This window comes from Pan paniscus, chromosome 3 (assembly GCF_029289425.2).
Source record: "Pan paniscus chromosome 3, NHGRI_mPanPan1-v2.0_pri, whole genome shotgun sequence".
NCBI classification, from domain to species: domain Eukaryota; kingdom Metazoa; phylum Chordata; class Mammalia; order Primates; family Hominidae; genus Pan; species Pan paniscus.
Genome location: NC_073252.2, coordinates 66,114,039 through 66,126,266, shown reverse-complemented (window position 1 = coordinate 66,126,266; position 12,228 = coordinate 66,114,039). Strand labels below are relative to the sequence as shown.

At 32.2% G+C, this 12,228-nt stretch overlaps 1 long non-coding RNA gene across 2 annotated transcripts in view; it reads left to right on the top strand.

Annotated features, from left to right (window-relative positions):
• Positions 1 to 11,999, top strand: part of LOC117979988 (uncharacterized) — a 78,766-nt gene extending 66,767 nt beyond the window's left edge. For both annotated transcript variants that reach the window (XR_010111972.1, XR_004671101.2), the window contains 2 exons: positions 8,773 to 8,862; positions 10,850 to 11,999. This is a non-coding gene — a long non-coding RNA (uncharacterized LOC117979988). The remainder of the gene's footprint in view (positions 1 to 8,772; positions 8,863 to 10,849) is intronic.
• Positions 12,000 to 12,228: the final 229 nt, after the last annotated feature.

Genomic DNA, 12,228 nt, shown 5'->3' with positions numbered 1-12,228 from the left:
ATTTTATAGTTCTACCTTCTAAATTAAAATCTGTCATTATAACTTTTGAGTGAATTTTTGTATAAGGAACAAGATTTAGATTGAAGTGAAATTTTTAACTTATGAGTATCTAATTTCTTTTATGAAAAGGTGGGTGATTTTTTTCCTCCATTGAGTTGCTTTTAAACATTTGTCAAATATAGGTTAGGGATTTTTGTGTGGATCAATTTATGAGTTCTCTGTTTTGTTCCCTGGATCAATATGTCTATCACTCCATCTATGTTATTGGCTTCTTTAGCAACCAATCTCTGATATATGAGTCAAAACGAAATTCCAGGAAATTCACAATCATGGTGCTCTTCAAGTCTTGAGGTCTGGGGTCCATAGTTCACTTCCCTCTGTCTTTCACCTTTCAAAATATTATGTCTGTTTTCTGTGTAAGATCCAAGGTTTTGGGTTGTACTTAGTGACCGTAGTAGGAAAAGGAATGTCTATTTCATCTTTCAGAAATATAACTCATTTCCATTTCTTTTGGAGAAACATGCATTCATTTAAAAAATTTTAAAGAGGATATGTCATCCTTGTAGAGAAACAGGACTCTTACATGAAGGTGTAAAAAACTTATGTTTGATCGTTAGTTTACTTATAAAATTTTTAAAATAACAATTATACACAACTCAAAATGAAATTTATTTGTTGAGAAAAAATAAATCTAAGGCAAAACTGCAGGCAAATATTAGATGATTTTTAGTTTAATGATATTTCGCTTATTTATTTTTGCTTTTGTTTCTGAACTTTGAATGTGATATCGAAAATATCATTGTTAAGGCCAATTTCAAGGAGATTTTTGCCTATGTTTTCTGTTAGAATTTTTACAGATTCAGATCTTATGCTTACGTTTTGTTTCCATTTTGGATGCATTTTTGCCTATAGTAAAAGATAGGAATCTAACTTTAGTATTTTGCAAATGAATACCCAGTTTTTTTGAAATATTATTTATTGAAAAGACTATCTTTTTTTCATTGTGTTTTCTTGGTGCCTTGTTCAAGAATTAGTTGACTGTATATGCATAGGCTTATTTCTGGGTATTCTATTATATTCCGTTGATCTATGTGTCTGTTTTTATGTGAGCGTCATGATGTTTTGATTACTATAACTATGTAAGATAATTTGAAATCAGAAAGTATGATGGCTCCAGCTCTATTCTTTTTTTTTTTTTAAGATTCTTTTAGCTATTGGGATCTTTTGTAGTTTCATACAAATTTTGAGATTTTTAAAATATTTTTGTGAAAACTGCAATTGAAATTTTGACAAGGATTTTGTTGAATTTATGTATCATTTTGGGTGATATGAACATTTTAACAATACTAATTCATTTGATTCATGAACATGGGATATTTTCTTATTTATTTGTGACTTTTCCAATTTCTTGTATTGATGTCTTGCAGTATTCAGTAAATCTTTTATCTCCTTGATTAAATTTATTCCCAGGTATTTTATCCTTTTTTATGCTATCAAAAAAAGGCTTTTTTAATTTCTTTTTCACATAAATTGTTTTGGTGTTAAGAAATATAACTAATATTTTATGTTAATCTTTCATTGTATAACTTTACTGAATTCATTCATTAGTTCTAACAGCTTATTCATTAAGTCCTTAGATTTTTCTACGTGTAGGATCATGTCATTTGCAAATGGATAAAAATTTTACTTCAAGAAAAAAATAATCAACAAAAATGAAAAGATAATGGAATGGAAAAAATATTTTCAAACTATATGTCTGATAAGGAATTAATTTCCATATATATGAGGAACTCACACAACTAAAAAGCAAATAAAAACAAAACAAAAAATTAAACAGCTTAATTAAAAAACAGGCAAAAGTTCTGAGTAAACATGTCTTCAAAAAAGATGTAAAAATGGCCAACAGGTTTATAGAAAGATTCTCAACCTCACTGGTCATCGGGAAAATGAAAATCAAAGCCACAATGAGATGTCATCTCTCACCTGTTAGGATGGCTATTAACAAAAAGACAAAAGATAACAAGTGTTGTCCAGGTTGTGGAGAAAAGGGAACACTTGTACACTGTTTGTGGAAATCTAAATTGTTATAGCCATTATGGAAAACAATATAGAGATTTCTGAAAAAATAGAAATAACGGTACATATGATTCAGCAGTCTCTTTTCTGGGCGTATACCAATAGGAAATGAATCAGCACCTCAGAGATATCTATGGTCCCATGTTCATGATGGCATTATTTACAATAGACAGTGCAGTGGCTCATGCCTGTAATCCCAACACTTTGGGAGGCCAAGGAGGGTGGATCACCTGAGGTCAGGAGTTCAAGTCCAGCCTGGCCAACATGACAAAACCTTGTCTCTACTAAAACTACATAAATCAGCTGGAAGTGGTGGCACATGCCTGTGTTCCCAGCTACTTGGGAGGCTGAGGCAGGAGAATCGCTTGAACCTGGGAGGCTGAGGTTTCAGTGATCTGAGATCACACCACTGCATTCCAGTCTGGGCGACAGAGAGAGGCTCCATCTCAAAGTAAAAAGAAAAATAGACAAGATGGGTAATCATTAAAAAGTCAGGAAACAACAGGTGCTGGAGAGGATGTGGAGAAATAGGAACACTTTTACACTGTTGGTGGGACTGTAAACTAGTTCAACCACTGTGGAAGTCAGTGTGGCGATTCCTCAGGGATCTAGAACTAGAAATACCATTTGACCCAGCCATCCCATTACTGGGTATATACCCAAAGGACTATAAATCATGCTGCTATAAAGACACATGCACACGTATGTTTATTGCAGCACTATTCACAATAGCAAAGACTTGGAACCAACCCAAATGTCCAACAATGATAGGCTGGATTAAGAAAATGTGGCACATATACACCATGGAATACTATGCAGCCATAAAAAATGATGAGTTCATGTCCTTTGTAGGGACAGGGACGAAATTGGAAATCATCATTCTCAGTAAACTATCACAAGAACAAAAAACCAAACACCGCATATTCTCACTCATAGGTGGGAATTGAACAATGAGAACACATGGACACAGTAAGGGGAACATCACACTCTGGGGACTGTTGTGGGGTGGGGGCAGGGGGTAGGGATAGCTTTATGAGATATACCTAATGCTAAATGACGAGTTAATGAGTGCAGCACAGCAGCATGGCACATGTATACATCTGTAACTAACCTGCACATTGTGCACATGTACCCTAAAACTTAAAGTATAATAATAATAATAATAATAAATTTAAAAAAAGATATCATAACTGATGAATACAAAAAAAAGATGTAGAATCAACCTAGGTGTCCATTGATGGGTAAATGGATGAATAAACTTTATACTTTAGTGTATGTACATACACACACACACACACAATCTTTGATGTCACAGATGAATCTAGAAGACATTATGTTAAGTGAAATAAGCCACACACAGAAAGAGAAATACTGCAAATTTGCATTTATATGTAAAATCTGAACAAAGCTCAATACAAAAAAAGGAAGTAGAAAGGTGATCATCAGTGGAAGGATGGGGAGAAATGGGGAGATGTAAGTCATAGCATACAAAATTACAGTCATATTAGGATAAGTCTAAAGATGTATAGAATATGGACTATAGTTAATAATATTATATTATATTCTGAAAATTTGCTGAAGTAGAGATTTTAGGTGATCTTACCTTTTTTTTAAAAGGTAAGTATGTGAGGTGATGGATAAATTTTTGTGGATTGTAATCACTTAACTATTATATGTGTATCAAAACATGTTGTATGCCTCAAATATATACGATAAAAGCCATTGAATTGTTTAAAAATATCCAATTAAAATTTTGTATTAAAATATTATGCCAAGATTCAACACATATGTGTATATAATATTAAATAAGGTGTTATCTAAATTTATTATTAATTTTTAGGACAAAAAGCTAATGGACATTCAGTAATATGAGTGCTATATTGAATTCTACTCAATAAGCTCAGCTTCAGAAATTTAAGCCTTATTTGCCACAGGCACTGTGCCAGGCACTGGCTTTATTAACCTAATGGGTGTTCTGATAATAGTCTCTAGAGGCAAAACCAAAAAATTCTAGGAAGAAAAAAAAAGCCATCTAATTAACTTATCATTAGTGGTAATGCCACACCTATATTTTCAAATATAATTACATGCATACTTACAGCTGTTAAAATTCCTGTCTAAAATTTATATAAAAATTATTTGCTGAGATATATATATATATGTATATATATACACTAATGAAATGTCCTAGTAATTTCTGACTTCATTTTTATTGAATCTTTTTTAGCATACTGAGGGGAAATTGTCACATACAAGGTTAGTTCTAAGCTCTATCAGTAGAGTCACGTATCAATCAGTTCGTCTTTAAAATGGAATCCCAGTGCAAGGTATCTTGGTAAATAGCTTTCTGTCTGGTAAAAAGAGAAATTAAGTGACTCATTTACGTTTAGAAAATTGGCTGATTTTACTCAGACTGAGTAACTGGAAAGAAAAATATGCCATAAGCAGAGATGAAAGCTTATCATTTTTTGCATTTCTTTCCCCCAGAGAACTTGATTGTGTGTAAGAGGCCAGCGTTTCGCTTTGTCTTGCATTCTGTTCTCACACATTATGCCAACCTGTCTTTTGAACATATCATCTCACTGTGCAGCCAAGTTGTAAGCCCATCTGGTGCAGTTAGCATTCCAGAAAACTGTGAGATTCTGAGAAGCAGTGATTTTAAAGTGTTTGAATGAGACACTCTCACCTAAGTTAATAACTTGACAATTATATGTTCATCCAAATGTAGATCATTACATCTAATATTTGACTTCAGGTTCTGTGTCATGTATGTGTGTGTTTTTCTATGTCTTTGTGGTTATTACAATTAACAATTTGAATACTGAGTGTCTAGTCCACAAATTATATGTATTATATATATATATATATATAAACATACATTCTGAGAAATCAATTTCTCCTCAACAAAATGCTTATAATTAAATATAGGAAAAACTGTACTCTTGATATCCCACCTCCAAATATGTCCTTTATTAAGTCTTCTTAATTTCTGCAACTTATCTTCGTCTAATCTTTAGGGCAAAATCTTAGTCTGATTTCTTGCCCAAACCTTAAGGTCATACTCATTTCCTCTATTTCTTATATATTCTACATTCATTTGTCAGCAAAATCTTTCAGTTCTAATTTTTATATATACTATGTCATCACTTAAACATTCTATTTGATACTTTAGAAAAGAGACCTTACATACATGTGTATGTGTATATGTATATATGTATGTGTATATATATGTATGTATATATATTTGTATACCCACTAATTCTTAGACTTTGTCTGTTACAACATTCCCCTGTAATTACTCTCTGTAAAGGTTTATTTCTTGCATCACCTGGCCAGTCACATTCCTGCCTCAAATGTTGTTGATTTATCTACCTAAAATAATTCTTTCTTATACCTTCAATCCACAGCTCAAAGAACATACTAGTAGAGGTGTTTTTACATGACTTGTATAAAATAATAATCCCCATCCTCTGCTTTTCTAAAACTGCTTTGCCTAATTTAATTTTTGCTCATAGCACTTATAATATTATTATTATCTGACATAATACTTACCTAGATTTATTAAATTTAAGACATCATTAAATATAAGACATACCATTAGTTCATATATTGTTAAGAGTGACAAATAGAGCTTACAGTTAAACTATAATGTATAAGTTTGCCATCACTTAAACATTCTATGTTATACTGTTGGAAAATAGGCTCTCTGTGTGTGTGTGTGTATATATATGTATATATATAATTATCTATTTATCTTGTGCATATGGTAATAGGAAAATAAACTGGCCAATTAATTCATTAAAATGTTCATATTCAGAGATATATTTTACTGAAATATTTGCTGATTCAGCTTCTTTGAGGGCCACATATCACTATTCAATGACATATTTTGTGACATTACATTTGGTTATATATGCAGAGGTGAGATTGCTCGATCATATGGTAATTCAATTTTTATTTTTTTGAGGAATCTCCATACTGTTTTCCATAATGGCTGTACCAATTTTCATTTTTGCAAATAGTGTACAAATGTTTTCTTTTCTCCACATTTTCTTAATTATTTGTTAACTTTTTTATAATTGCTATCCTACCTGGTATAAGGCATTATCATCACTTCTATCCCTTTTATTAAATATATACATTTATTTATGAATCTATCACTTTACTCACTAAACTACATGAGAACTAGCTTTTCAAAAAGGCACGGTGGTTAAAAGTACAGTCTTCAGAGCTTGACTTCTTGGGGTTCAAATCTCAGCTCCACCATTTACTAGCTATGTGACATTGGCACATTTCCTAAGTTCTTTGTGCCTTCATTTCTCATAGCATTATTGTGAGGATAAAAATAATTAATCCATGCAAATAACTTAGAACAATGCCTGGCACATATTGAGGGGTCATAAGTGTTGTTTATTATTAGTGTATACTGTCTCTGCAACCAAAATATGTGAGACAATTAAGAATCTGATATTACTTACGTTTACATCCCAAGTTGGGTGCAGTGTCATGCATGGCTCAGTGTTTGCTACATGAATAAGGGAATGTCTCAGCACCCCATGCATCTCACAAGCCTCCCATCCTGATTCTAGCATAGCCTTTTCTCCTGTCTCTTTATTTCCATAAGATTATTTGCCAGTGAAAAACAAATGTGCTATCCAATTGGATCCTGCTTTTCATATTTTATTGTACTGTCAATGATCTGAATGCTTAATTTGCAAATAATTTTGAGCACTTGCTTTGCATTAGTCCTCAGCTAGGCACAGGGAAGGGATATGGACATGAATGAGACACCAACACCTCTCCTACAAGTAATTTGGTGTATAATAATGAAAGTGTATTATGTCTTTGTGTCAGGCTTTAGGGATACAAAAAATATTTTTTCTTTGACGCTTTTTATCAGCTATGAGTACCTCCAAGATGACAGGTGACTTTCTGATTTTCCCTATTAAATCTTTTCTTCATGAATACTGACATAACTCAATCTCAGATCAATTGGAATTACGCTCATCATTTACCTGGCTCATAGTATTAAGGCCAGATGTTTGTGATGATGTCCAGCTTCAAGATTTCTACATTTTTACAATTTTTGCATGATTACTATATGCCCTGGACTATCTTCGGCATATGATATTTTATTTAATTCTATAATCTTATGAGGTCAATATGTCTTCCTCATTTTATAGAGAGGAAACAACATTTCAAAGAAGCAAGTTATCTGCCAAAATTTACAAGTAAAATCTGTTGTTACCATCCAAGAAGGGAAATGCTGATCTTACCTGTTAGTTCTCTGTAAGAATTTAGGAAGCATTTTAACTGAAGTACTAGGAGAATTGAAAATCTTTCCGGAGTAAATAATTGCTTACCTAAGGAATGTTCCATTATAATTTTGAATATATGTGGTTCAAGTGTTTGGGTGTCTTGTTCACTGTCCTAAGAATGGCGTTCGAACATCAAGAAAAGTGTTATTTGTTGAATATTGAATGAATGGATATGTTGAAGAGTATTCAAGATAACCAGCAAATCTGTTTCTTTGTTTGCAAAGGTCAAACTCCCCTTTTTCTCATGTACCATGTTATGGTTTAAATTGAATAACCTCAAAATTCATATGTTGAAATCATAATTCCCAGAACCTCAGAATGCGACTTTATTAAAAGACAAGGTTTTTATACAGGTAATCACTTAAAATGAAATCATTAGATTAGGCCTTAATCCAATATTATTGGAGTCCTTATGAAAAGAGAAAATTTAAAAACAGACACATGAATACCATATGAAGACAATATGAACAGACACAAGAAGATGGTCATCTATAAGCCAAAGAGAAAGGCCTGGAATAGAGCCTATTTTCAAGTCTTCAGAAGGAACCAGCCTTACCAGCATCTTGATTTTGGAATTCTAGCCTCCAGAACTGTGAGAGAATAATTTGTTTTGTTTATGTCATCCCATCTGTGGTACAGCAGCCTTAGAAAGTCAATATAGATCCTACATCCTATTGTCACCACCATTGAAATACTTTTGGTATCTTGTCACTCCTAATCTCTCTTCCTCTCCCGCACTGGTCCAAGCCACCATCATCTCTTTACAAAATTATTTAACTATCTCCTAACTCATCTCTAACTATCTGCCCTTATATTTATATTTTTCACAAAGTAGTCATGTTGTTCCTTTGAATGCATATCAGATTCCTGTCCTCACCCATCCCTGGGCTCTGCTCCTCAGACAATGGCCTCCTGGTTCTTCTTTTAGTGGGATAGTTCTTGTATCTGTGTGTTCCTCTGGCTTTATATTTATTGTTCCCTATTCCTGGAATGCTCTTTCCAAAGATGCCAGAATAGCTCTTCTCCTAACTTCCTTCAAGTACCTGCTCAAATATTTTAACAGTTGCATCTTTCAGTCAAGTCTCTATTGATCATACTCTAGAAAATGGCCTCTCATCATTCTCCACTTCACTCACCTAAATGTATTTCTTCTCTCCATTAGTACTTATCACTCTCTGACATAGTATATAAGGATTTAAATAGCTCATAAAGAAATAAGCAATAATTTAAGGTGATATATGCTAGTTTATCACATGTGAATTGCAGGTATGATTAAATTTAAAAGGAAAAATGAATATTTATGTGCCATTTCTTCTGCTAAACACTGGGGGTTTCTAGTTTTTACAAAGATTAAATAAAACTCACCTTCTGCCACCAGGAATCTTAAGATCAAGGAGGAGATTGTCGTTATAAATGTCTGATGGCATTTCTACATCTCAGGCGAAGCATGGAGGATTTCACAGATGAGGTGAGTGATACCTGAATAGCTATTGGAGAATATGTAAAAGGTCAGTGTGGATAAAGGAAAAAGGACATTTTAATTGAAGGATCAACATGTGCAGAATCAAAGAACAGTGAAAGATGATGGCAGGCTGAGTAATTGTTTGGCTAAGACAAAAAGAAGAAGCTAGGTGGCTAATATTTTTTGTCTCACTTCTCTGGATTTTAAATATGGAAAGTTTTTTAAAAGTACATTTTATCCCTTTTCAAATAATTATTGCAGAACAGTATAACTATGTAAAAATACTACCAAACAATGTTTTAAGTGGGCTTGATTTTGAAACACTAATTTGAGTATCTTTATAGAATATCTTCACACCTTCCCTTCTTCCTTTGAGCATACCACATACAGTTAATCTAACACATACGGATAATCTCTGAGTTATGATGGTTTCACTTAACAGTTTTTTTTATTTTATGATGATGCAAAAGCAATATACATTCAATACACTCCTCTACTTACAATGAGGTTATGTCTAGATAAAACTATCATATTTTAAAATGTAGTATGTTTTAAAAGCAGTCTTGACTTATGATGTATTCAACTTGGATAGGTTTATCAAAATGCGACCCCATCATAATTTGAAGAGCATCTATATTTAGTTTTGTTTCATTCTCCATAGGTGGTCATTTTGTAGTAAATATAAAATTATGTTTTAAAAAATTAATGAGCTGAAAAGCCTATTACTATTTGGAAATTAAATATAGCATGCTACTTTACTTTTTTCTCAAGTATAAAGGAATAAACAAGTCCAAATGAACTTTTAGAGTTTTAAACATTTTTGCTAATAATTCATACTTTGAATTCTATCTGTTTAAATCATGTGATCTTTTATTTTACTTCTATAATCTGTTACATTAAATAATTTCATTTTGAGCATAGAATTCTCAAATATGCATAATCTCCTGCAATGCAGCATAAAAAGCTAAGGCTGTAATGCATTTATTTTGAAATTAAGTAACCTAGAAAATATCAAGGTATTCTTGAATAAAAGCTTTACACTGAACAATCTTATCAATTCAATAACTTCAAAAATTATTTAATGTTAATGACTTCTTAAACATTAAATTGTCTAGTATAAATTAAATTGGCTCTTTCTGCATTTTAATCTAAAAGTAAATGACTAAAATAAGCTAACACAGATCTGTTCACTATAGCATGTCAACGAAGTGTTCGTTAAATTTTGTTTTTGTTTTGGTTTAAAGGATGGTTTTAATTTACAATCCGTAGTATTACATCTCATCGTATATCTAATTTTGCATGACTGTTGATTCATGTATTAGACTCTGAAAATCTTAACCAGAATTTTAATTGGCCTGTTCTGGTAATTTAAGAAAAGAAAATTCACTGAAAGTTTATTTTTTAGTGATTCAGAATTGAAATAACTGCATTTTCTTAAAATCGTATACTGTTCTATCTTTTGTATGACACATGTAAAACACAGTGCTTATACTATCTTACTCCATTACATGGAATTTTAAATAGTATTAGTATAATCTGTGTTGTTATGATATTTTTATTTTGTAGCTGGTTTGACTCCAGTTGCTTTGGAAATAGCTTTAGGGCATATAAAAAAGTTCAAGTACAAGAGTGATGCCAGCTAAAGTTGGATAGCTCTCAATACTTTGGAAAGTAAATTAAAATACAATCCTACAGGTAGTGCTTCTGAAAGTCAAAGCGTATACATTATTTTTTGCATAATATTTAGCCAAACACCCCTGTGTTTGGCTAAATATTTTCAGAGTCTAATACATGAATCAATAGTCATGTATTAGAATCAATAGTATTAGAATCACTAGTCATGCAAAATTAGATATATGATGAGATGTAATATTACGGATTGTAAATGAAAACCATCCTTTAAATTTTCTAAAATTTTTCTGTTTTTGCATTAATCTTTTTATTCTGTTTTGACATTTCGTGGCTGTCTTACTCCATTTTTCTGCTTCTACAGGAGAATACCACATTTCCAAGTGTTCGTTATAGCAACAACCCCATTATCAGTACCCATGTTCTATCCTAGTTTGTTTTGTGCTTCCTTGACAGAACAAGTGAAACTAGGTAGCTTATAATGAACAGAAATTTATTTAGCAAGAGCGTGGCACCTGCATCTGATGAGAGTCATCCCATGGCAGAAGAGTAGAAGGCAGAAGTGAGTACACAAGACAGAGAGACAACAGGGGCCAAACATCTTTTTCTCAGAAACCCACTTCTGGAGTAACTAGCCAACTCTCATGATAATGACGTTAATTCAGCCACAAGGGAAGAACTCTCATGACTTAGTCACCTTATAAAGGATCCAGCTGTTAAAATGGTTATAATGACAGTTAAATTTCAACATGTGTTCAGGAGGGGACAAACATTCAAACCATAGCGGTGGTTCCGTTACATTTAAGACAAGGCTTCCTGCATACATCTGAAATGCAAATAAAGATTTATTTTAAGAATACACAGAGTACTTTAAAAAACATCTGGAATCCAGTCACCATCTTTGAAAAGACATTATTCAAGGTGGCCATTAGGCAACTCTCTAAAGAGAAGATTTGGGAGCACTTCAATTTCTCTAGAAAAATTTATATCTCCTGCCTGGGGAATGGTAAATTAATGTTTTATTTTGTTTCCCTTTAGGGAGGGAAGCTGGTTTTCTCAACAGTCTGAAATTTAATTTTTCCAGAGAATAAGCTTTGATTCTTACTGAGCATTTTCAGCTATTTTTTTTCTTCATTGTGCTCTGTTTTTGGAAAAATGGTACTCTACATATATGACATATATGCATTTTTTGCAGTATAAATTTTAAGACTGTTTTTTCACTTTCTCCCTTGCCTGTTATTATGACCTTCTGCTCTGCTAGAGACACCTAATATTTTCTAAGCTATCACCTCTTAAAACTGGCATTATCTATCTCTTACTATTGATATGCTACTTGATCTTTTTGAGACTATTTTGTGACAATGGTTATAACTACAATTAGCTTTGTACATTCCAAATGTTTTGAAATAATTTATCTGCTAATTTCCCCTCTACATTTCTGTTTGCCAGTGTTGGCTTTTATCATTAGTTTTGTTTGAAGTTCTTTTCAGTGTTTCAGAAGAATGTAGGTGGTACAATACTCAGATGCGTGTATATAATTATTATTTATAACATGATACAATGGATATTTTATAGCATCTATTGAGTTTCATGGATAACAAATTTAATTATATGGATTTTTATATTATTTTACTTTAATTTGTTATCACAATAGCTAAAGCCTCTAAGGTAATATTAAAGATATTTGAGGTAGTCAACATTCTTTCTTCTTCAATTTAAACAACTTATCATTTAGTTTGATGT